This window comes from Anolis sagrei, chromosome 2, assembly GCF_037176765.1.
Source record: "Anolis sagrei isolate rAnoSag1 chromosome 2, rAnoSag1.mat, whole genome shotgun sequence".
Classification (NCBI taxonomy): domain Eukaryota; kingdom Metazoa; phylum Chordata; class Lepidosauria; order Squamata; family Dactyloidae; genus Anolis; species Anolis sagrei.
Genome location: NC_090022.1, coordinates 207,864,168 through 207,888,701, shown reverse-complemented (window position 1 = coordinate 207,888,701; position 24,534 = coordinate 207,864,168). Strand labels below are relative to the sequence as shown.

The 24,534-nt window shown below is 43.2% G+C and overlaps 1 protein-coding gene across 3 annotated transcripts in view; it reads right to left on the bottom strand.

Annotated features, from left to right (window-relative positions):
• PLPPR1 (phospholipid phosphatase related 1) overlaps positions 1–23,131 on the bottom strand; it is a 159,985-nt gene extending 136,854 nt beyond the window's left edge. Inside the window, exon 1 of one of the 3 annotated variants that reach the window (XM_067464363.1) lies at positions 22,802–23,131. The gene's annotated coding sequence lies outside the window, so the exon portion shown is untranslated. Of the gene's footprint in view, positions 1–5,926; positions 5,997–22,801 lie in introns of those variants that run through there. The other 2 variants (XM_067464365.1, XM_067464364.1) reach the window with 2 other exon arrangements.
• Positions 23,132–24,534: the final 1,403 nt, after the last annotated feature.

Below are 24,534 nucleotides of genomic sequence, written 5' to 3'. Positions count from 1 at the left end.
TGTGGAGATACCAGAATGAAGAACTTGAAATGAAAAAACCTGACTTCTAGTAAAAAGTGACAAAAATCTACCGTCTTGTGGTCTAATACCACATGAAAAAAGGCATCCTTCAAATCAATGCTACTGAACCATGTCTTGCTGGATAACAGAGGGAGGATAGTTGGTAATGACAATACCTGAAATTTGCAATATGCAATATATGCATAAAATCCTGTAAGGTCCAAACCTGGCCAAAGCCCACTGCCTTTATTGGAAACCAAAAAAACAGCTGGGGAAAAGGAAAAAGAAGGAAACATAGAAAGAGGTAAAGAAGCTACTGCTCCTTTGAAACAAGTAATTACCTCCTGCTATAACACAGGAGGAGGAGTGGCCCGTAGAGTCCCTACTGGGGACAGTTTGAAAAATTCAATTGCATAAACATGCTCTGTAATCTCCAACACCCATGAGTGAGAAGAGATCTAATGCCATGCACCTAAAAATGATGAGGTGGAGCTCCAAAAACTGGAGCTGAAGGGTTGGAGGCTATTAAAGAAGAGAAAATGCATGCGAAAAAACTATTGGCCCTGATCTTCTTCTTTCCCTTTAGTTTGTTGTCACCCCTGGATAATTAAGCTGAGGGGCTGGCCACCACACTCTAGGCTAGATTGTGGTAAAACGCCAAACTTAGAAGCAGGCTATGTTCTGCCATGGGCAGTTATCCTGCCATTGTTCTGCCTACTTTGGAGAGGGTAGAGGATCTACACATGCTGGTGGATGGCTGCTGCAACAGCAGCAAACACCTTAGTACTGTATCGGTGCTGTGCTTAGCCGTAGCGTTGTGATGAGAAGCTAAGGTGAGATACTACTGACAGAAAGCCCTTGGGATCTGTTGATGTTGTAGGGGAAGAAGATCCAAATAAGGTGCTGAGCTATGCCACAAGAGCACCTGAGAGGCTGCCAGACAAGCATGGTAATGAATCATGCAAGTAAGTAGGCTAGCAGTGGGGTGGATCTTCTTATCACAGTGGATTAAACAACTTTGACCACAATAAAGTTCAGTTTAGTAGGCTTAACTAACCACTCTGCTGAAAAGGTGCGTATGCAGTAAAGTGCAGTTACAAACTTAGAAATTCCAGACACAGATACAGGAGTTGCCCTTTGTTTTTCTCCAAGCTTAAGCGAATATGGAAGTGCTGGGAGAACTGGGAGAACTGTACTTGGAGCTTGTTTCTGCTGTTGCTCAACTGAGAAAAGCAGATCCTCTAAGCAATCAAGGAGGAAAAATTAGGTAACACATCCCCTAAGGAAGCTGGGATGGAAAAGTCCTCCTCAAGAGTAGGAGAAATCTGCTACTCATAGGAGTCAGAATCTACATCAGACTCATTGACTGGTTGCAGCTGAAGGAAGCACCAGAATGAGCTTAGGAAAAAGTTTTAATAAACTCCTGAAAACCAAAAGAAGGGACTACAAATCCTTGAAAAGGAAAGGAGGGTGCAGTTTGCCTATGCAAAAGAGTAGCAACCTACCTGTTGAGGCATGGGCCAAGTGGAGATGGGGTCCAAAAGATACAGTACTTACATTCTGAGCCGTCACTGAAGCTCCCAGGCAGCATGACGCAGAGGGAGGATAGTAGCCCGAAGGCCCCTCCAAGGAGTTATATTCCATGGGCTTAGACCCAAAGCCTTGGCAGCCATCACTCACACAGGTGGCGTGGCTGCCTTGAGCCTCCCCTCCCCTGAGGGGGGCAAAAACATGGCAGGAATTGTTGCAACCCAAAGGCCCCTCCAAGGCGTTATATGCCATGGGCGTGGAGGCAAAGCCTTGGCTAGCCATCACTCACACAGGTGGCGTGGCTGCCTTGAGCCTCCCCTCCCCTGAGGGGGGCAAAAACATGGCAGGAATTGTTGCAACCCAAAGGCCCCTCCAAGGCGTTATATGCCATGGGTGTGGAGGCAAAGCCTTGGCTAGCCATCACTCACACAGGTGGCGTGGCTGCCTTGAGCCTCCCCTCCCCTGAGGGGGGCAAAAGCATGGCAGGAATTGTTGCAACCCAAAGGCCCCTCCAAGGTGTTATATGCCATGGGCGTGGAGGCAAAGCCTTGGCTAGCCATCACTCACACAGGTGGCGTGGCTGCCTTGAGCCTCCCCTCCCCTGAGGGGGGCAAAAGCATGGCAGGGATCGTTGCAGCGTCCACTGCCTGCTGGGGTAAATGGGGCAGAGAAAGCACGGGCAGTGAGAGCAAGCTGTCCTTAAAAAACAGAGACAGCTGAGAGGCGTGGCTGCAACCCAAAACAAAGTTATTGGCACAAAGCCACAGTGGCAGTTTGTTGCCACAAGCTCTACCAGTTCCTGGGTCTGGAAGGGGTGGTAGGCTGGTAAAAATCTTCTTCCCTCCTGCTTTCTGAGCGAGGGGAACAGAAGAAAAAGAAGGTAAGTTACTGCCCATTGCCAAAGGCAAAAAAGCCTGCGCCTCAGAGGACACGGCATTTTTTTTTTGTTTTAGAGGGAGGGAGTGGGTTTGTCCTCCCACTAGCCTAAATAGGATAAACAAAGGTCCCAGAACAAAAGTTGGAATTGCTGTCTGTTAGAGTAGGCAAACTGGAGTCCTTGAGTCAAACCAATAGTTGTTTTAGGAGAGAACACCGAGTTGTTGCTGCTTTCGCGGACAAAAGGAATTAAGGCTCCAAGCCCCGCTGCCTGGCTTTATTAGGAGTAGATGGGCGGGGCTGGAGTCCCTAATTAGGAAAAGCTTTCAAGAAAGATCCGAGTCAGCTGCGTGGACGCAGGGAAATACCACAGGTGTGGATTTCACAGTACCACGCAGAAGAAACAACATGAAACAATGCCTTAACAACATAAAGTAAAAGACTGTTAGCTGCCATGATCACCCAAATTATTTTGGGTAAACCCAAAATGGACATAATAGAAAACATGCAACAAAATGGAAGTAGTTGATCTATTTCATCCCCCCATCCTGTAACATCAACTTTTGCACATTCTTACATCACAACATTGTATTGCTCCTCATTACTCCACAAAATTCCTTGACATCTGTATGTTATGAGTAGATGTACAAAAATCTGAAGACATGTATTGCAATCATGTCATTGCTCAGTGCTATAGAATCATGGGTGTTGTAGTTTTAGAAGGTCTCTAGCCTTTACTGGCAAAGCCTGTTGCTGCCTCACCAAACTACAACTGCCATGAGCCCATAGTATGTGTCAAACAGCAATAATTCTACAATACAGATGCACCCATAGAAAGGGATGTAACATACGCTGTAACCATGTGAATGTACATTATAATATCAAGTTCTGATGTAAGCCCAGAATTTGAAAGGAAACTGTCATGGAATTTAAAGTAGAATCACAGCACTATAACTGTGAAGTATAAAATCCAGCTATGATTAGATTTTAAATATCACATACTAAGAATGGCAGGGAAAAAGTAGAACTCAAATCAGCTCACTAATTGGAAAAAATATAATTACTGGGGTCCCTTCTACACAGGCCCTAAAATCCATAAAAAACTGGGATAAAAGGGGTGGTGGCTAGATGATGCTCAGTGAAAATGCATTCTGGATTACAAGACTGGCAGAAAAACACATATTAAAAAGGTCTTGCTTAAATTTGCAATCAGAGGAAAAATGTGCTGCTACAGAGGACTGTATATCCCTGCAGGTAACCTCCCCCCCCCCCAAAAAAACAACAACAAAGAAACGAAAACACGAGGCTTGGTTGTGATAAACTGGTGTGGACTGCTCTAATCCTTATTTTATAATCCCAAAACAGCTGAAGAGAGAGGTAAACAAATCAAGCCACGGATACACAGGTGACTAAATGGAAGCATGGGAGGACAGCAATTCCCATGATAATAATAAGAATAATAAAGTTTATTTATATCCTGCCACTCTTCCCAAGGGACTTGGGGCAGCTCACAATACAACTAATACAATAAAGTGCAATACAGTAAAATACATAAAATGGAATAAACAATTAATAACACATCCAGTCAATACAACACAAAATACAGCACAACAATGACAAAATTAACCATAAAATTATGAACATTAGATTAAAACATGAGAGGGCCATACCCAGAAGGTGGTGCTGGGAAAATCCTCTTTGAACCTATGGGGTTCCTCAGGGTTCCGTTTTCATGAAACTGCTGGGAGAGGTCATCTGGAGATTTGGAATTTGGTGCTACCTATATGCGGATGATGCCCAACTCTACTACTTTCCACCTAATGCAAAAGAAGCTGTCCTGACCCTAAACCAGTGCTTTTAATCAGTGATGGACTCAATGGGGGCAAACAAATTGAAATTTAATCCAGACCAGACAGAGGTGGTCCTGGTCAGTCGGAAGGCAGACCAGGGAATAGGGATCCAGCCCATGTTGGATGGGATTACACTCCTCCTGAAGACACAGGTCCACAGTTTGGGGGTCCTCCTGGATTGGGTGCTGAATCTGGAGGCCCAGATATCTGCAGTGGCTGGAAGGGCCTTTGCCCAATTAAAACTTGTGCACTAACTATGCCCATTCCTTGAGGAGCCAGATCTGGCCACGGTGGTACATGCCTTAGTTACATCCCATCTGGATTACTGTAACATGCTCTACATGGGGCTGCCTCTGAAGAGTTCTTGGAAACTTCAGCTGGTTCAAAGAGCCACAGCCAAGTTGCTCACAAGGGTTGGCTACAGGGAGCGGACAACCCCCCTGTTGCAACAGCTCCACTGGCTGCCAGTCTGTTTCTGGGTACAATTCAAAATGCTGGTTATGACCTTAGATGTCTCAGAACCTTAAGGTCTGAGGACCCTAGATATCTCAGATCCGGGCTATTTGGCCAACCACATTCCCTTTTACGAACATGCTCGAACCCTGAGATCTTCAGAAGAGGTCCTTCTCTCGATCCCACCCCTATCTCAAGCTCGGTTGGTGGGAATGAGTGGGCCTTCTCAGTGGCTGCCCCTCAACTCTGGAACTCCCTGTCTAGGGAAGCCAGAAAGGCCCCTTCCCTGCTGTCATTCCAGAGGCATGCTAAAAACCTTTTTATTCAGGCAGGCTTTTAAATAAGAAGGTTTTTAAGATCAGTTCAGGGGTGCTGTGGTTTTTAATTCAAGGAGTTCAGTGGGTGGGATTTGGGGGAATGTGAGTTTTAAATGTTATTTTAGTATATGTACTGTATTTTAATTTTGTTTTTACCGCACTGCAACTATTTAATTGCTTCTTAACTTTTGTATTGCACCTTTTAACTGTACCTAGCGTGGAGTATGAGTCACCTTTAGTCTCTACGGAGAGAAAGTCAGGGTATAAATAAAGATAATCTATATAAATAAAAATGTAATGTTCATTTGTGGGATTAACATAACTCAAAAACCATGGACAAATTGCCACCAAATTTGGAGACAATACACCTACTCCCCCAAGGAGTGACTATCACTCAAAAAGCATGGATTTTGTCATTTGGGATTTGTAGTTGCTGGGATTTACAGTTCATCTATAATCAAAGAGCATTCTGAACTCCACCAATGATGGAATTGAACCAAACTTGGGATATAGGACTCCCACAACCAACAGAAAATTCTGGAAGGGTTTGGTGGGCATAGATCTTGAATTTGGGAGTTTTAGTTCACCTACATCCTGAGAGCACTGTGGACTCAAACAATGAAGGATCTAGACCAAACTTGCCACGAATACTCCATATGCCCAAATATGAATACTGGTGGAGTTTGGGGAAATAGACCTTGACATTTTGGAGTTGTCGTTGCTGGGATTTATAGTTCACCTACAATCAAAAAGCATTCAGAACCCCACCAATGACAGAACTGGGCCAAACCTCCCACACAGAACCCCCACAACCAACAGAAAATACTATCTGATCTATGAATTGATTCCAATTGTTGTTATATTTTAATTGTAATTTTGGAGGGAAGCTGGGTTGCTTACATCCATTGTCAACTATTTCGGTACTGAAGTCGAGTCAGGCTTCAATGTTTCAAAATAAATGTGTTCTCATTTGTTTCCAGGCTGCTATATTTTCCCTAAAACAAAGTCAGAAAATGACATATTGATAAAAGATTACATTATTGTCATACTTAAGTTTATTCCTGTGTGTGTACTTTTTCCAAATATTAGACAAGTAATTGTGGACCTATTTTCCCTTCTATCAATCCTTCTTCAGCAGTAAAAGGGGTTATCATAGAATCATAGAGTTGGAAGAGACCTCGTGGGCCAACTAGTCCAACCCCCTGCCAAGACGCAGGACGATCGCGTTCAAAGCATCCCCAATAGATGGCCATCCAGCCTCTGTTTAAATTATATTATTGGTGAAAACAATGGTCACTTGGGGACATATCCTAGCAGCTTGCTGAATCTTTATCTTAAAATAAAAGTGTTAGCTACATTAGACTTCAAATTCCAACCTAATTTTCAAATGTAACATATGGAAAAGAGAAAATGTTATTCTGCCCCTTAGCAACTCTAATTAGCCAACAACAGCTAACCTAAAAATTCAGGAACTCGGTGTAACTAAATGTAACCAGGGAAGAGCATTCTCCTATACATTTCGAATATTAAAGTCTTCATAAGAGAAAAACTCCATCTGCAAAATATGCTAGATGTATAAAGTAGCTTATGTAAACCAGCTGCTGTAAGATATTTAAAGACAACTCTAGAAGAAATGCCTGGCATGAAAATCCTTGGCATCACTAGTAAAAAGGTTCAGATAGCAGGAGATAATAAAGATCTCTGCCTGAAACCCCAGAGAGCTATTACTGGTTAGAACTTAGAAAACTAGGTTAACTGGACCAAAAAAATAATCCTGACTCAGTTTTCGGATAGCATTGACAATGAATAGCTATAGTTCAACAACAGCGTTATCTATGGGAGATATGTTCCTGAATTTACTATGGAAACGTAAAACTGCAAGTCATAGCAAACACTATTTTTTCAATGGAAAATGATAAGAGAAGCTGGCAGGCTTTAATGGGCACCAAAGGGATATGGCTTCTCCGTGGGCCATTTGTGGCAGGGATGGGCAGGTTAGTGGCAAGCAGGGTCAGAACATGGCCAAGGGGTAAATAACCTCACCCAGGCTCAATTCCACTCACCCAATCTCATCCAGGGATGAAGAACCCTGCCAGGAGGCTGCCTTGCTTTGCCTCACTTTCCCTTCCCCTATTCTCCCAAAGCAACCACTGCAGCACAAGGCAGGGCCAATCATGCCCCAACCTGTCCCTCTACTGCCTGGTTATGTTCTGTCTCACCAATTTAGTGCCCAGTAAGGCCCGTCAGCTTCCACTTCCACCCAGAATCTCTTCAATTCTTTCATCAGCCTCAACATACCACCCATTCACCCACTGTCCATCCTCAAAGCTTTACAGCCATAAGGACACCCTCTCCATTCCCTCTTATCCCCTCCTGGAGCACATGTGTGAATAAGTAAAACTGTGGATACTGTGGATATTGTCAAAGGCCATGAAAGCTTTCAACAATACACCGTGGATATTGATTCTGCATATACGGTCATACTGTAGTTACTGATAAATAATTCTTTTTTTTAAAGAAAAGAATAATTCAACAAAACTACATCATGATTTTAACTTGAATTGGCACAGCAGCATTCCATTTGAAGGAATACTTCAAATACCTTTTCGCTAATGGGATACCATCTCACTCAATGATAAAAGAACAAGTGTTCCATGCTTTAGGTCTGTGTTTCTCAACCTTCCTAATGTCACGATCCCTTAATACAGTTCCTCATTTTGTGGTGACCCCCAACCATAAAATTACTTTCGTTGCTACTTCATAAGTGTCATTTTACTATTATTACGAATCGTAATGTAAATATCTTATATGCAGGATGTATTTTCATTCACTGGACCAAATTCGGCACAAATATCTGAAATGCCCAAATTTGAATACTGGTGGGATTGGGGAGAGGATTGATTTTGTCATTTGGGAGTTGTAGTTGCTGGGATTTATCGTTCACCTACAATCAAATTCCACCAATGATGGAATCGAGTCAAACTTGGCACATAGAACTCCCATGAACAACAGAAAATACTGGAAGAGTTTGGTGGGCTTTGACTTTTGAGTTTGGGAGTTGTAGTTCTCCTACACCCAGAGAGAACTTTGTACTCAAACAATGATGGATCTGGACCAAACTTGGCACAGATGCTCAACATATCCAAATGTGAACACTGGTAGTTAGGGGGAAATAGAACTTGACATTTGGGATTTATAGTTCACCTACAATCAAAGCGCATTCTGAACCGCACCAATGGGCCAAATTTCCCACACAGAACCCCTATGACCAACAGAAAATACAGTGTTTTCTGATGGTCTTTGGCGACCCCTCTGACCCTCAAGACCCCTTCACGAGTCCCAACCCCCAGATTGAGAATCGCGGTTTTAGGTGCTCTTGTTTATGCTCTTTCTCATAGGTTGAAGTTCATCGAAGATGAGACAGATGAGAAAAGAATATTTTTTATAATATTAGCCAGTCACTTATAGCACAGTTTTTCAAACTGTGGGTCCCAACTCCAAATGGGTTTCCCTTTGCTCGATACTGGTGTTGTGAAGTATTTCGCAATGGTAAAAGGTTTCTAAACACTACCCATTTACATGGAACTGTTAGCGACAACATGTAGAATGTACATTGAATGCTGCAGAAAATGCTTCAGCCTTGCTCCATAAAAAGGAAAACCACTCTGTTTAGCAAACCTTGCAGATGTTGATCTATTGTCAGTACATGCTTAATTATTATACCTATTTCATATACCTGTGTCATAAAACATTTCTTGGGCAGAGGGATTGCAGGTGAATAATTTTAAGAATTCCTGGCTTATGGCAGTGAAGTATTTTTAAGTAACTTAAAGGGATCATAAGTGATGTTGCAGAATGCTTTCCAGCATTGCAATCCAATTTAGCATGTTTGGCTTAAATGTTATATTCAAACACAACTTTATGTGGAAATCATTTCACTGGAATATTTGGAATCATGCAAAGAAAATAACATATACATTTCGCTTATATTTGATGGAATGAAATGACTATACACATTAATAATGTTTTTTAAATGCCTGCATAACTAGAGAGAGCTGTACCAGATATAGCTAATAGCAAAAGTTCAATTTTCATTTGCTGAGATGTAACTGTACCTTTAAGTTACGTACAGCACTACTACTTCCATTTCAGGGTGACAAATTTAATTCAGTAAAAGTAGTTTAATATTCTGTTTCACTAAAGGATTGGCTGCAGTAAAACAACCCAGACAAATATGGCCAACTGTAGCATGTATTGTTGGATAGCAATGAAATATCAGACCTATAGTATGTTTGCTGGTTGTGCACATACTATTTCCATGGACAAATAAAGCATTTAAAATGAAAGAAGTGGCACTACAATGGAGAGAGTAGAAGAGGTCGAGACTTCTTTTAGTGTACTAGAATGGCCTAAATCCTCACCTTTGGCCATTTCACCCAGAGAAGAGGATGATTCTTTGTGAGCAGCATCTCTAATGACACATGAATAAGTTGACCCAAGTTTTAGGTCAATTTTAATGGAAATTTCGAGATTTATGCATGAGTTTCTACAGTATTTGGGAGGTCCCAGAGCTGTAGCTGTTTACTTTAAAAATCCCTTAGCCCCAGGCCCGTAGCCAGGATTTTGATTGGGGGGGGGGGCTGAGTCTGGGTGAAAGAGGATCTACCCTAGCAAATCTTTTGTATCGTTACCCCAATACCCCCATACATATGGGATATACTGAGAATGTACCAGTAAGGCCTTCTCGCAGACCACCATGAGAATTTGGGTTGGGGGCTGAAGCCCCTATGCCCCCCCCCCAGGGCTACATGCCTGCTTAGCCCTATTTCCACCTGCCATAAATCACCTTCCTAGGTTTCTTGCACTTGCCCTTCATGTTCCATTCCATTTGATCTTTTATTAAAACTTACTATTAATTTTCTAGCTCTGTTTCAAGGGTGACTGTTGCCATGGTGTGGCAAATCTATTCTCCATTTTACAACCATTCCTCCCACAGCTGCTCTGGGTTGTATAGGAGCCATCCAGGTGGTAGGCAGAACCAAAAGAACTTCAACATAATGCTTGACACCTCTGGGAGGGGTATATTTACTGCAACTGCAGCAAACAAATCCACCAGCCAATCTTTCTCTATCCCATCTCCATTTTGAGCTGAAGTTCATTCATCTGGATTTTCCAGATTCTGCACAAGCCCTCTAGCCATCCCATTCTGCTGCTTTAGGAAAGCCAGAGAATGCAAAGTGAGCTTTCACTAGAACCATGTAAGGCACATGTAGTTTTACATTACCACTTGTCCATTTGTCTAGCAGGGCTGAAGTTCACGATTATTTCATTGGATAGAACTGCAACGATCAACGGATTGCTTTATTCTGCAAAACCATCACTCTTCAGACACATTACCATGGATTGCTCTTCCTTATCACATCCCAGCCTGCTCCCTTTCATTTGGTAGCAGGCTGACATGATAAAAGAGAATGATCTATGATAATAGATTCACCATGATAACAATTTGACATAATCAAGCATTAAAATGATAGCTGCAGTTGATCATGCAGGGGGAAAAAAGGAAGATACCATAGTGTAAAACAGATTGCGTAAATGAGTGCTCTATTTTTCCCTAACAAAGAATGTATTCCATCCACAACATCACCATTCAAAGACCGTACAACTTATTTCTCTAATCCCCTCCTCTGCCATCTACATCAATCTACCAATACATGCATTCAATTAATCTTCACATATTTGTACACACAGAACAGGCTCATAGATAATATAACTAGGTTATGTTAAGAGAAATGAGCATCAAAGGCTGTAACATGTTGACAGCATGTTTGATTACACAACGTTTTTTTTTTTAGGAATGAGGAAATGTATTTTCATAATGGGAGGAAAAAAGCACAATTGTCACTTATTTAGACAGTTCATAAGGGCAGTGGGCCAACAAGAGCGGTAATGTATTGTCGAAAAATGGTAATGTAGATCCTGACCAGTCCCATGCACATTGCAGCCCAGCACAGTAAAGAACATTCAACCATTAAGTTGTGCTGCAATGAGAAGGGAAAAGGTCACAGACCATCAGTATTGAACATTAGGAGCCAGCAGACTCTTATGCAGCAGCTCCTGAGTAATAGCAGTTATTTGTGTAGTTAGAACTTGGAAAATCTAAACATGAGAATGGGTGCATCCAGAAAAAAGCAGTCTCCAACCCTTACTGCTAATAGTTCAATAGTTTAACATTTCCATCATGATTTCAACTGAACACACTATAGTTTGACTAGCTTAGGTAGTACAATGAGATCCCAGTCCGTGTTGCTGATCCATGTCAGGAACTCACAATCCACGGAGGAACTCCTGTGGACTGCTAATTGCAATGTTATATGTGGATCGTCGTGTTAAGCTTCCATTTACACTTTACATCACACACTTTATAATTTTCTCCAGTAACGGTCAAATGGCCGGGGAAAATTGGAGATGGTTCTATGAATCAGAGGAGTGGAACTATAAGAACGATGAAATTGATAGTTTGCCATCGGGCTGGGTTAATGATATGCTATATAACAGTGCAATTCTAGAGTGTCGTGATGTAGAGAAAGGGGGAGGTGGGGAGGGGGAGAGTTCCAGTTCTCGGGGGCCCCCCATAGAAGTTATGATGGGGAGGGGGAGATACAGGAAAGGGAGAAATAAAAAACTAATTCGGCCAATTCGTGAACAAATGCTGAGGAAAATTCCAAAATGTGCTCCTGACTTGGTAAACGTGGGTTCCAAGGTAGACGGTCCTCCGGGATTGAAGGTGGTGCTGTTGAACGCCAGATCTGTCAATGGGAAAACATCAATCATCCAGGATTTGATACTGGAGGAAAAGGCAGATCTGGCGTGCATCACGGAGACCTGGTTGGAGGAGGCTGGAGGGGTGAATCTCACCCAGCTTTGCCCACCAGGTTATGCTGTGCAGCACCAACCGAGATCCGAGGAGCGGGGAGGCGGAGTTGCAATAGTCTATAAAGATTCCATCTCCTTGATCAGAGGCCCAGCCTTACAGTCGACCTTGTCTGAATGTGTCCACCTGAGGCTAGGGGACCGGGACAGAATAGGGCTGTTGTTGGTGTACCGACCACCCCGCTGCACCTCAACAGCCCTACCTGAGCTTGCAGAGTTTGTCTCAGGCCTGGCATTGGAGTCCCAGCGGCTTGTTGTGCTGGGCGACTTCAATGTACATGCGGAGTCCACTCTTTCAGGAGCGGCTCAGGACTTCATGGCCACCATGGCAACTATGGGGCTGTCCCAACTAGTATCTGGCCCTACCCACTGTGCTGGACACACACTTGACCTGGACTTCTGTCAGGGCTGGGAAGAAGGTGGCGGTGTGGAGGAGTTGTCAATCTCTCCTTTGCCATGGACCGACCACCATCTGATCAGGTTTAGACTCATTGCAACATCTAACCTCCGCAGGGGTGGTGGACCCATTAAGATGGTCCGCCCCAGGAGGCTTATGGATCCAGAAGGATTCCTGATGGCTCTTGGGGATGTTTCCGCTGCCTTGGATGGTGATTCTGTCGATGCCTTGGTCGCTCACTGGAATAGGGAGCTGACTAGGGCAATAGACACGATTGCTCCGGAGCGCCCTCTCTTAAGTCGCCGAGCGAAACCTGCCCCTTGGTTCAACGAGGAGCTGGTGGAGCTAAAGCGAACAAAGAGATGGCTAGAGAGCGTGTGGAGGAAAGAGCCCAGCGAGCCAAACCGAACACGTCTATGCCTTTATCTAAGGGTGTATGGCGCGGCAATAAAAGCTCAGGTACGCAGTCTGGGAGTTCTCCTGGATTCATCGCTGAGCCTGGAACCCCAGGTCTCAGCGGTGGTCAGGGGAGCTTTCACACAATTAAAACTTGTGCGCCAGATGCGTCCGTACATTGGGAGGGCTGACTTGGCCTTTGGTTACATCCCGCTTAGATTACTGCAACGCTCTCTACGTGGGGTTGCCTTTGAAGACTGCCCGGAAGCTGCAGCAAGTCCAACGCGCGGCAGCCAGATTACTAACGGGGGCTGGATAGAGGGAGCACACCACTTCGCTGTTACGCCAGCTCCACTGGCTGCCAATTAGCTTCCGAGCACAATTCAAAGTGCTGGTGTTGACCTATAAAGCCCTAAACGACTCCGGCCCTGTTTACCTCTCTGAACGTATTCTCCCCTACGAACCATCAAGATTACTAAGATCATCTGGAGAGGCCCTGCTCTCGGTCCCACCAGCCTCGCAAGTGCGGCTGGTGGGGACGAGGGACAGGGCCTTCTCGGTGGTGGCCCCACGACTCTGGAACTCTCTCCCTCTGGAGGCCAGAACCGCCCCATCCATCCTAACATTTAGGAAACGGGTGAAGACGTGGCTGTGGAGTCAGGCCTTCGAGGAATGAGACAACACCATAGGACTCTGGATAGAAGTGGATATAGATCCATCTTGTTAGGACGACTGACCACTGTAGTTTTATATTTAGTGTTTTTAAAGTTGTTTTGTAATTTGTGATATATGATATTTTAATGAATGTATATGTTTTTATGGCTGTAAACCGGGCTGAGTCCCTCAACGAGGTTGAGAAGCTCGGTATACAAAACTGTGAAATAAATAAATAAATAAATATGTCCAGCCAAACTACAATGATACAAGCATTCTCTTTAGAAATTTGTTAGTCATCTAGTGCTACTCTGTGGTAACTTCTAGAAGTACCATCCATACTCATGTATAAGTTGACCTTTTGCAGAAGTTGAGGACAGGCTTTGGGGCTAAAATTAAGGATTTGGATATGACTTGTGGTTAAGCCACAGGTCATATCAAGAGGATAAAGAACTAGTCCCACCTCAAGGGGCAAGCAGCCCCTGGCTGCTGTTATTTTCCCATTCAGGTGTTCCAAAAGACCAGAACTGGTGGAGAGAGTTTCTTTAGGTTCTCCCAGGATGGATTAAGATCTTGCCTTTCACCACATTACTCAGAGATCATTCCTTTTTTAAAATACGAGTTAAGGTACAATACTTAAACTACCCAATGGTTTGGGGGTCAGCTTCTGCCAATCTAGCAGTTCAAAAACATGCAAATATGAGCAGATCAATAAGTACCACTTTGGCGGGAAGGTAACGGTGTTCCATGCAGTCATGCTGGCCACATGACCTTGGAGGTGTCTATGGACAACACTGGCTCTTTGGATTGGAAATGGAGATGAGCACCATCCCCCAGAGTTGGACACAACTAGACTTAATGTCAAGGGGAAACCTTTACTTTTATCTTATGTACAGTACATCATATAATTGTTTAGAGGACATAGCAAATTTCTAGATATCATTTCAACACTGGGCATAAATAAGTTAAATCATGGATACAGGTTCTGCAGTTACAGGGGTCTTATTATACTTTTCTTATGCCTTATGCTAATTCATTTATTACTGAAATATACAGCATATTTAACCCACATTTTCACTAAAGAACTGAAGGCAGTCGACTCGCCTCCTTTCTTCCATATTTATCATCACAACAAAACCTGCAAAGTAGATCAGGCTAGGAGACATTATCTAGCCCAAGGTGACTCATTAAGTGTGGTGCATTTTTAACTTTATTATTATATTTTAATGTTTATAGATACTAATGGCATTTTAATGTGCAAACATATTTCACTGTGTTGCAATTTTGTCATTTTTAAGCTTTTATTTTTTAGCATCTGTAAGCCAGAAGAAACATGGGGTATTAAATATATACATAATTTGCACATTGCAATGGGAACCTGAATTTGATTTTGTCAAGTCCCTGATCAACACTCTCATCACAATATCACACTGACTCTTTTATGTATACCACCCTAGGAGTTGATACTGAGCTTCTATATGCCTCTTCTCTGTTACCCTACGAGGTATTCCTTTGACAGCATACTGAAACGTGGTCTCCTTTTTGAAATGCAATGAGTGGGAGTCTTCTTGATAGATATTTTAAAATGATTATATGGAACGGTTAAGATCTAATATATTGAATTCCCCTTCTCCAATGTCTTTGTGTTCAATGCAGATTGCCAGCAGTTTTACCATCTGGCCCCTTCTCTCTCAGCCCACCATTTCTCCAAGAAGGGAAATAGGTAGGAGGAACCTTTGTCTTTCTTCCATCTCCAGAAATCCTGCAATTTTACTTAATGCATAATAAAGTGAACTGAATTTTATTTAAGGATAAAAAAGATATCCCATCAATCATACAAGAGCTGGCCTCAGGGGAGACAATAAAGTATCCCATTAAGAAAGTGAGGGGAACCTCGGGGTCCAATAATCCTTCTGAAGCCTCATCCAATTCTGCTGGGGAGTCTCCTCTGAATCTCAGGTCAGCCAGGGCAAGACTGCTGGGAGTGAAGAAAGTCAGACATCCAAGTCAGTGTGCCTTTTCTGTCCAAATTAACAAGGGATGGTTAAGCCTTCAGAGAAGGCTAGGAGGGCTTCACTGATTCTTACAGCTGATTACAAATGAAGCAGTATCAAGGGGGCATCCAGACATTCATTAAAGACAGATTAACATCAAGAGTAATAAAAGGGGTGAGAGAATACTGGATTTTTCTCCACAGGAATCAGCACAGCCTCCATTCCCCAATACAATTATATTGTTAAGCTTCCATTTCAAAAGAAACCCTGCACTCCCCATTTTTTAAAAAAGTATGAAATGTGTATATTCTTTGGATTTCCAAAATCAAAATTTTTTAAAAGCCCATTCAAAAACAGAGGTATTTGGTCTTGTTGTGAAGGGTGGGCGGCTGTCGGCAATGGGAGAGAGGAAGAGTTAAATAAAATTTGACCCTTAGATGCCTGCAGTTGTCACCCCTGGTACATTCCTTTTTAATTTAAGGCATATTAAGCAGAAATTTTGTCACCCCTGAAATATAGTGTTCTATTTTCAGAAACATGACCTTTGGGGATGGCAAAATATTGGGGGGGGGGGGGAGGGGGGGTTGCATAGTTCATTGTGTTTTAATCCCTAGCCTAATAACCTCTAAAGCCTGCTACATTGCCAGACACACAAAGTCCTACTTAAAATTACTAATCCATTAAATTAGCCCATTTCAAAAGCTACCATTATCATTTAGCAAATATGTCTATTCTGGCTTTCAAAAGGAGATACAAAATTGGTGCAAAATCTAGAAAGAGAATAAAGCCATCTGTAGCAAAGAATTGTGCATTCTATATATATTATTGAAATTATAGACAATTGTAATATTTGATTCTGCAGTGTCTTGCACATATTCTGAACAAGTTCAATGATAAAGACCACTGAAATTAAAAACTCCTTGTCTCCTTCTGCTTTCCTAGATTTTATGACATACAGCTTCCATTTTTGGAGTCCTAAAGGCCTTACACTTGTTGGATATTCAAGCAGAATGGAGAAATAGACAAAGCAATAGTCATTGCCTCAGTCACTTGCTAGCCTGGGGCCAATAGCTACCATGGGATACTGGAGGGCAAAGACTTGTCTCCAGTCTTCAATACTGTCAAGGTTAGTCTGCTTTTTATGATGACAACCAAACTACAACTAGAGATATCTATTTTTCTGTCAATAGTATCCAATGTCTCCCCGTGACTACTACCTTAATGTAGTGTGGAGATTGCCTGGGGATCTCCAAATCTATCATGAGCAAGTGCAAATTCTGGCTGACTTTAGCAAGTAGGTGATGCTTTGCATATAGTTCTGGAAACAGACTACATATCTGCCTTCAGAGGGCCATCCTAGGTAAGTACAGACAGACTTGCCACTTTGGCTCATCAGAAAACTGGCTGCAAGATGATTAACTGACTGAAGCAATAATAAAACAATATAGAACACTTGGGACTTGCATGAGTGAAAGGACTACTTACATCACTAAAATATAGAAGTTCAGTTGTTTACTACTGCATTCATAGGTTATGGCTTCTATGCCAGCAGAGCAATAACTGTGCTCCAGATTTTTCATATGCACAATGAGCTCTCCAAGGTGCTGAATTCAAATCAGTTCAATGCCTTGGCTAGCTTATTTAAAGCATGCATTAAACACTGGGGTAGACTGGGCGACACTGTGTGCCACTGAATGTTTTTTTTCTTTCAATAAAAGCTCAAAAGAGGGTTTCCAGGATCAATAACTGAGTCTCAGGGTTTTTATAAAAACAGCAACACTAAAATCCATACGTTATTTTCCTGCCAAACACTGAATGCTATGCACTGCTTTTGAAAGAAAGCAGTCAGTGTGAATCTTGAAACATCTCCAAGTCTCTAGTGGCTTATGACTAGAACACAGACTTCTTTGTGCTACAGAATATTCACATTTGTTTTATTACTGAATGTTTTAAAAGGTACTAGTGGGCAGTTCACACCTACAATCTCGCCCATATGAGTTCACTCGAAAAGTATGGAAGCTGCCAGGCAAACAGCTGAGCAATGCTCACACAGAGACACCATTTGTAAAAACTGGCATCCCCAAAGAGAATTTTCTGTGCAGCTGCTACAATGGCAATGCTCCACCCTCTGAAAAGTATACAATAAGTCACCATCATCCCCAGTATTCAAGCAGGTGGTACCTTGTGTATAAATCTTGGTCAATCTATCTGGAAAGATGAAATCCTTTAATGTGAGAAATGTGAAATCATCACATCTGGACATCTATTGTTGAATAAGGATTGCCCACGCCATTGAATGTTGAAACTCTATATGTGGTTGTGAAAACTGGACATTGAAAGAAATGGATAGGAAGAAAATCCCCTTAAATGTGGTGCTAGAGAAAAGTTCAACTAATAACATGAATCAATAAATGCACACAAGAGCAACAAATTGACTAAATTGAGATCGTCATACTTTGCTTAAGGAAAGACATGTCTCACTAGAAAAAACAATAATTCTTGGAAGCAGGAAAAGAGGACACATTACAGATAGATTCAACTAAGGAAGCAACAGCTCTGAGTTTGCAAGACCTGAGCTGAATATGTTGATGATAAGATAACTCAAAGGCCTCTCATTCATAGGATCACCATAAATTGAAGTAAATTTGATAACAATAATACATTTAGTCAAAATACAAAGGCAGAGATCACACACACACACACACACAAACAAATGTATAGTGAGCAGCAACAGCTAGAACAAAAACATCCAGAGAGGAGCCACCCACATTTCAGAGTACAGGTGAACTCCAATATTGGTGTTCTGTACCATTTTATGGTATGCTCTTATCTTATTTGTGACATGTTGTATATGAAATTCATAGCAGAAAGTCTTACTTTCATTTCTGCTCTACACTCTCTCTGAAAAACAGGCAGGAAGAAGGAGGGAGCTCTTCCCCTTATTTCAGCAAGTGTCTGTTTGTTACTGAGAAAATAGGTCACCTTTATTCTTTAGATCCAAACACGAATACATTGAATTGCTTTATGTCAGCATCTTCAAAACAGGGAGAAAAACTACAGTAGATCTCTTTAAGAAATTGTGAATGTTTTGAACCTCCATCTAACGCTCCTAAGGGAGATTTGCAACCAAATCATAACCAGCTTGTGAAGGAGACTTTCAACATAGCTATGTGTGATAGTCATTTATTGAAGCTTCATCTCAGATACGGGAAGGTGAAAGTATATTTTCAGATAGAGGAGCATACTCTACATCACAAATCCCAAACACATGGAAACAGGTGGGGAAGAATCACACATTTTCTAAATCTGAGCAAGAATGCACGCCTCTACACATTGAACAAGAAGAGATCACAACTCATTGAGGAAATGATTAACCGCTGCAAGATGTTTGGGTGTTTTAGGACCTTTTTCAGAGAAAAATAGTTTGCACATACAAAGAGCTTGCTTTTACAGAAAAACAAGGTATTTTAAGGAGAAAATAATGCCTTTTTGAATTTTTTTCAAATGCATGTGTGCTTTCCAAAACCTTTGTTCTTGTGTGCATGAATGAAAGAAATGAAGTTTTGCATCCCAACTACTGTATAGTGAAACACTCTTTCACACAACTTTGTTGTTTATTTGTGTTTACATCCCTTCTTTCCTCTGGATTATAACATCCAGTGTATTTAGGATGTTATAATGCCTCACATCTTCTCCAGTTGACATCATAACAAAAATCCTATAATTCAGGCTGAGGGGAAGTTCCTAGTCTTGGATATTATTATTCTTGCTTTCAATGGAGGACCACCATTGTGTCAAGCAATAGAATACTGCATTACAATACTCTTTCCCAACAAATCACTCAGTTTATGGAGCTTGATAGTTGTTTGCCAGTGTTTCCTCTGGTTTACTCCTAACTTTATTCTTCCTTTGGCAATTTTACTATTTAGCACAGTGGTTCCCAACCTCTGGTCCTCCAGGAGTTTTGGACTTCAGATCTCACAATTCCTAACAGCTGGTAAGCTGGCTGGGATTTCTGGGAGTTTAAGTTCAAAACAACTCAAGGATCAAAGGTTGATAACCACTGATTTAACAAAATATCCACAATGTTTCATTATAACTCAGATACATTATCCCTCATGGATTTTGCGTCCACAGATTTTTTAAAAATGTCTAAAAAGCAAGTCTTGATTTGGCAATGTTATATACAGGATACCATTTTACTATGCCATTATATATTATGGGACTCGGCATCCACAGATTTTGGTATCTTAGTGTGGGAGTCCTGGAACCAAACCAGTGAATACCTATGGCGTAGTGTACTCCTGTTCCACCGTAATTTGCCATTCCTCTACTAACTGAACTATTTTATTTCGAAATGACAGGACTATTCACCTAAGATCTACAAAACATTTATATTACTTCTCCAATTTTGTTTGTATTACCCTGGAGTGTGTGAAGGCTGATGTGCATAGCAAATTTTGAAGGAGCACTGGAGTCCTAAAACATTTCACTTCAAAAGGCAAGGCATGAACAATCAATTCAAACAAAGCTGTGTACTCAAACAGGTCTATCAGATACATGCAATGTCAAGGTTGCTTTTCCATTAGGCATACTTCTAACAACAATGTGGGAACAGGCCATCATTCAATCAGAACTGCAATGAAAATAGGGGACTTCTCAAGAAAGCAAATCAAGGGTGAAATGTTTGTAGGGATTGTATCAGAGCCAAGGTTTAGCCTACACAATTGGTTCCAGTGGCCATGAAAAAATAAGAGCATCCTTTCCCCAACAATGTGCATCCATGCTCTTTTTCATCTGAAGAACTTCTAGGTCAGAGGCCAAACTTTCCAAGCTAGTGTTTACTGTAAGATAAATGTAGAAATTATGTACATTTATGAAATTGTGAACCAAAGAGCCACAGGAGGAGTCTTAATGTAGACCTCTGAACAAACCTCTGAGGATGCCAGCCATAGATGTAGGTGAAATGTCAGGAAAGAATGCTACTGGAACATGGCCATACAGCCTGGAAAACGCACAGCAACCCAATGATTCCAGCCATTAAAGCACTCAACTACACAGTCCTCATGCACTTCTGCTGGGCTTGTGAGTGGGCCTGTTGTATCAAAATGAGAAGCCGCAGCTTGTTTTTTTTCCTACAGAATGCTATTTCCATAAAATGCAAAGAGGACACATTCAACAACACAAAGTATCCCTCAAAAGGAAAAGGGTCACTTATATGGAAATGCCCACTTAAAATATATAAAGAAATAGAGCAGGCAAATAGAGCAGGCTTCCCTAACCTGGCATTACCCAGATTTGTTGTACTATAACTTTTCAAGAGAGTAAATCAACGATAAAATTATAATTAAATTAAAGGGATTTGTGTGGTTTCCATCAAATCTATGACTCCCATAGTCCGGGACAAACATGACCAATGAGCCTGGATGATTGGGAGTTATGGGAATTGCAGTTTAAGAAAGGTGGCCAAAGTGTAGCACTGTGATTCTACTTAACCTGCCATAGTCCCACTAAATGGGAAACTGGGGGAAAGGGAGGGATATTTACAATTATTTACAATTAAGGGAGGGCTATTGACAGGAGCCCCTGGTGGCAGAATGGGTTAAACCACTGAGTTGCTGAACTTACTGACTGAAAGGTTGGCAGTTTGAACCTGAGGAGCGGGGTGAGCTCCTGCTGTTAGCCCCAGCTTCTACCAACCTAGCAGTTCAAAAACATGCAAATTTGAGTAGATCAATAGGCATTGCTTTGGCTGGAAGGTAACAACGCTTCATGCAGTCATGCTGGCCACACGACCTTGGAGGTGTCTAAGGACAATGCCGGCTCTTTGGCTTAGGAATGGAGATGAGCACCACCCCCAGAGTTGGACATGGCTAGACTTAATGTCAAGGGTAACCTTTACTTTTTTTATTCACAGTTACCATCCAGGAAAGAGGATGCCTCCTCAATTTACAAATCTCTCAGGACGCTTGCCAAGGTGCAAGCAAAATACTACAACTTGATAGCGTGAAAGAGCCCAGACTGAGAATGGCTGCATGACAACCATTGAATAGCATCCATCCAAATCAGTGTCTTATTCAGGAGATTACCAATGCTCTTCTCAACAATGAACTCCCTTTTCAATGCCCTGAACTTCACCTTGGCCGACACATGCTTTGCAAAAACCATCTGAAAGACGGCAAAACCTCATCCCTTCTGCTATTCATCAGAAGGAAAAACCACTCTTCATCTGCGTGCTGTGACACAGAGCATCTCTGCCAAAGCTCTCCTTGCCGTTCTGGGCATCAGGAATCTGCCTAGTGCCAAGGAAAGCAACACACCCACTCACAAGGGCAGGAGCGCCAAACACGGCTTGAGCAGCATGTGCTGGCTGAGGAACCCGGCTCGAGGAATAGAAAAGCCACAAAACTTTTCTTTCCAAAAAAAAAAAAAAAAACCCTCTTGGATTCAAACACTTCTATTGTCAAGGTCATAAATCTATCTATTTTTTTTCCATACCTGGTGTTTTCATCTCCCCTTGAAAGGATTGCAAAAGGGGAAGACCAAGTGTGCACACAAAGAAGCTGCAAGTGAGAGCCACCAGCCTGAAGGTACAAATGCTCTCCTCTGCACAGGATGGAGACAAGAGCAGGGCAGAGAGGAATCAGGCACGGTGGCTGCATGAGCCTCACATACAAAGGGAGATGCACCCTGCCGCCTCAAGATGGGCCAGGACAGCAACGCATTGGCACATGCTCACCTTCAAATCCAGAAATAAAAGACCCACAACCGGTGACTGTCAGTGCATGGATGACAAGCCTATAATTTATTTATTATTTATTTCGGACATTTGTGTCCCATCCTATCTCGACTTCAGACAGGGACTCGGGTAGGCTAACAACTGGCACACCATGGTGCCTACAACCAAAAGCATAAATATACAATTTAAATAAAAACAGTATAAAAAATTCAATCAATGCCTGCAGGTCAACAGAACACTCCCAAATAGGATGACAGTCACAGATAATGATGCTAAGGTAGCATTTGGAAATAACATGGTGACACTCAGAAATAGGATCCCAATAACAAGACACCCAACCTCCGTTCTGTGCCTTGGGGAGCCCAACAAGTGCCCTTTGGGCCACCCACCTGCGTCCCTTGCCAGGAGAGGAGGGAGAAATAAAGTTTCCCAGTGGGACTAATAATAATAATAATAGATCTCGCTTGCTGTGACATACCGTGGTTTTCTGTCAGTAAATTAATGATGATGATGATGATAAGGAGACTCAGACCCACAAACCAAGCCAGGTCTAAGCCAACGGGATAGCCTTTCTCCCCTTCCCAGCGCCTCCTTTCCATAAGAACCCCCCCCCCCCCCCGCCAACCAATTCCCTTCCAAAGTGCAAGAGCCCCTTGCCTCACCTCCTTCGCCCGCTGCCGCTTTTTTTCCTCCCTGGGTCCAGGCTAAGAGTAGCAATATCCACTCGCGCCGGGAGACATCCAATGCATGGTGCTGTATGGGGCGCCTGAGGGAGAGAACAGCCAAGGGAGGCGAATTGGGGAAGGGGTGGCGGGGGGGGGGGGGGGCGAAGAGAAATAACCTCGAAGCTTGGCCTCGCTTTGGGAAGCCCGGTCCCCCGCTTCTCCCAGAGACCCCTTTGCTTTGGGGGGGAAAAAAGAGGAATGACCGGCTGGCAGGCTGGCGGGCGGGTGGGGAGGGGGATGCTGAGGATGATGCGGAACGCAGCGAGGAGGGGAGGGGGAGAGAGAGAGAGAGAGAGAGAGAGAGAGAGAGGAGGGGGAAGAGCGCGCAGGCGCACTGGGCGGGGGTCCCTCGACGCTCGCACTCGAGGAGGAGGAGGAGGAGGCGGCGGGGCCGGCCTATGAGGGGAGGGGGCGTGGCCATCCGTTTCAAGGGGCTTTTTCGGAGACCACGCCTCCCCTTCCCTCCCTCTCTCCTTCCCGTTGATACCTCTCCGCTCACCTGTATCGAGGCTTTCCCGCCCTTCTCTCTACTCCCTAATAATGTCTAAGGCCCCTTCCACACAGCTGAATAAAATCCCACATTATCTGCATTGAACTGGAACATATGGCAGTGTGGACTCATATATAACCCAGGGCCCTTCCACACAACCCTATATCCCAGAATATCAAAGCAGAAAATCCCAGGATATCTGCTTTGAACTGGGTTATCTGAGGGCCCTTCCACACAGCCCTATATCCCAGGATATCTGCTTTGAACTGGGTTATCTGAGGGCCCTTCCACACAGCCCTATATCCCAGGATATCTGCTTTGAACTGGGTTATCTGAGGGCCCTTCCACACAGCCCTATATCCCAGGATATCTGCTTTGAACTGGGTTATCTGAGGGCCCTTCCACACAGCCCTATATCCCAAGATATCTGCTTTGAACTGGGTTATCTGAGGGCCCTTCCACACAGCCCTATATCCCAGGATATCTGCTTTGAACTGGGTTATCTGAGGGCCCTTCCACACAGCCCTATATCCCAGGATATCTGCTTTGAACTGGGTTATCTGAGGGCCCTTCCACACAGCCCTATATCCCAAGATATCTGCTTTGAACTGGGTTATCTGAGGGCCCTTCCACACAGCCCTATGTCCCAGGATATCTGCTTTGAACTGGGTTATCTGAGGGCCCTTCCACACAGCCCTATATCCCAGGATATCTGCTTTGAAATGGGTTATCTGAGGGCCCTTCCACACAGCCCTATGTCCCAGGATATCTGCTTTGAACTGGGTTATCTGAGGGCCCTTCCACACAGCCCTATGTCCCAGGATATCTGCTTTGAACTGGGTTATCTGAGGGCCCTTCCACACAGCCCTATGTCCCAGGATATCTGCTTTGAACTGGGTTATCTGAGGGCCCTTCCACACAGCCCTATATCCCAGGATATCTGCTTTGAAATGGGTTATCTGAGGGCCCTTCCACACAGCCCTATGTCCCAGGATATCTGCTTTGAACTGGGTTATCTGAGGGCCCTTCCACACAGCCCTATGTCCCAGGATATCTGCTTTGAACTGGGTTATCTGAGGGCCCTTCCACACAGCCCTATGTCCCAGGATATCTGCTTTGAACTGGGTTATCTGAGGGCCCTTCCACACAGCCCTATATCCCAGAATATCTGCTTTGAACT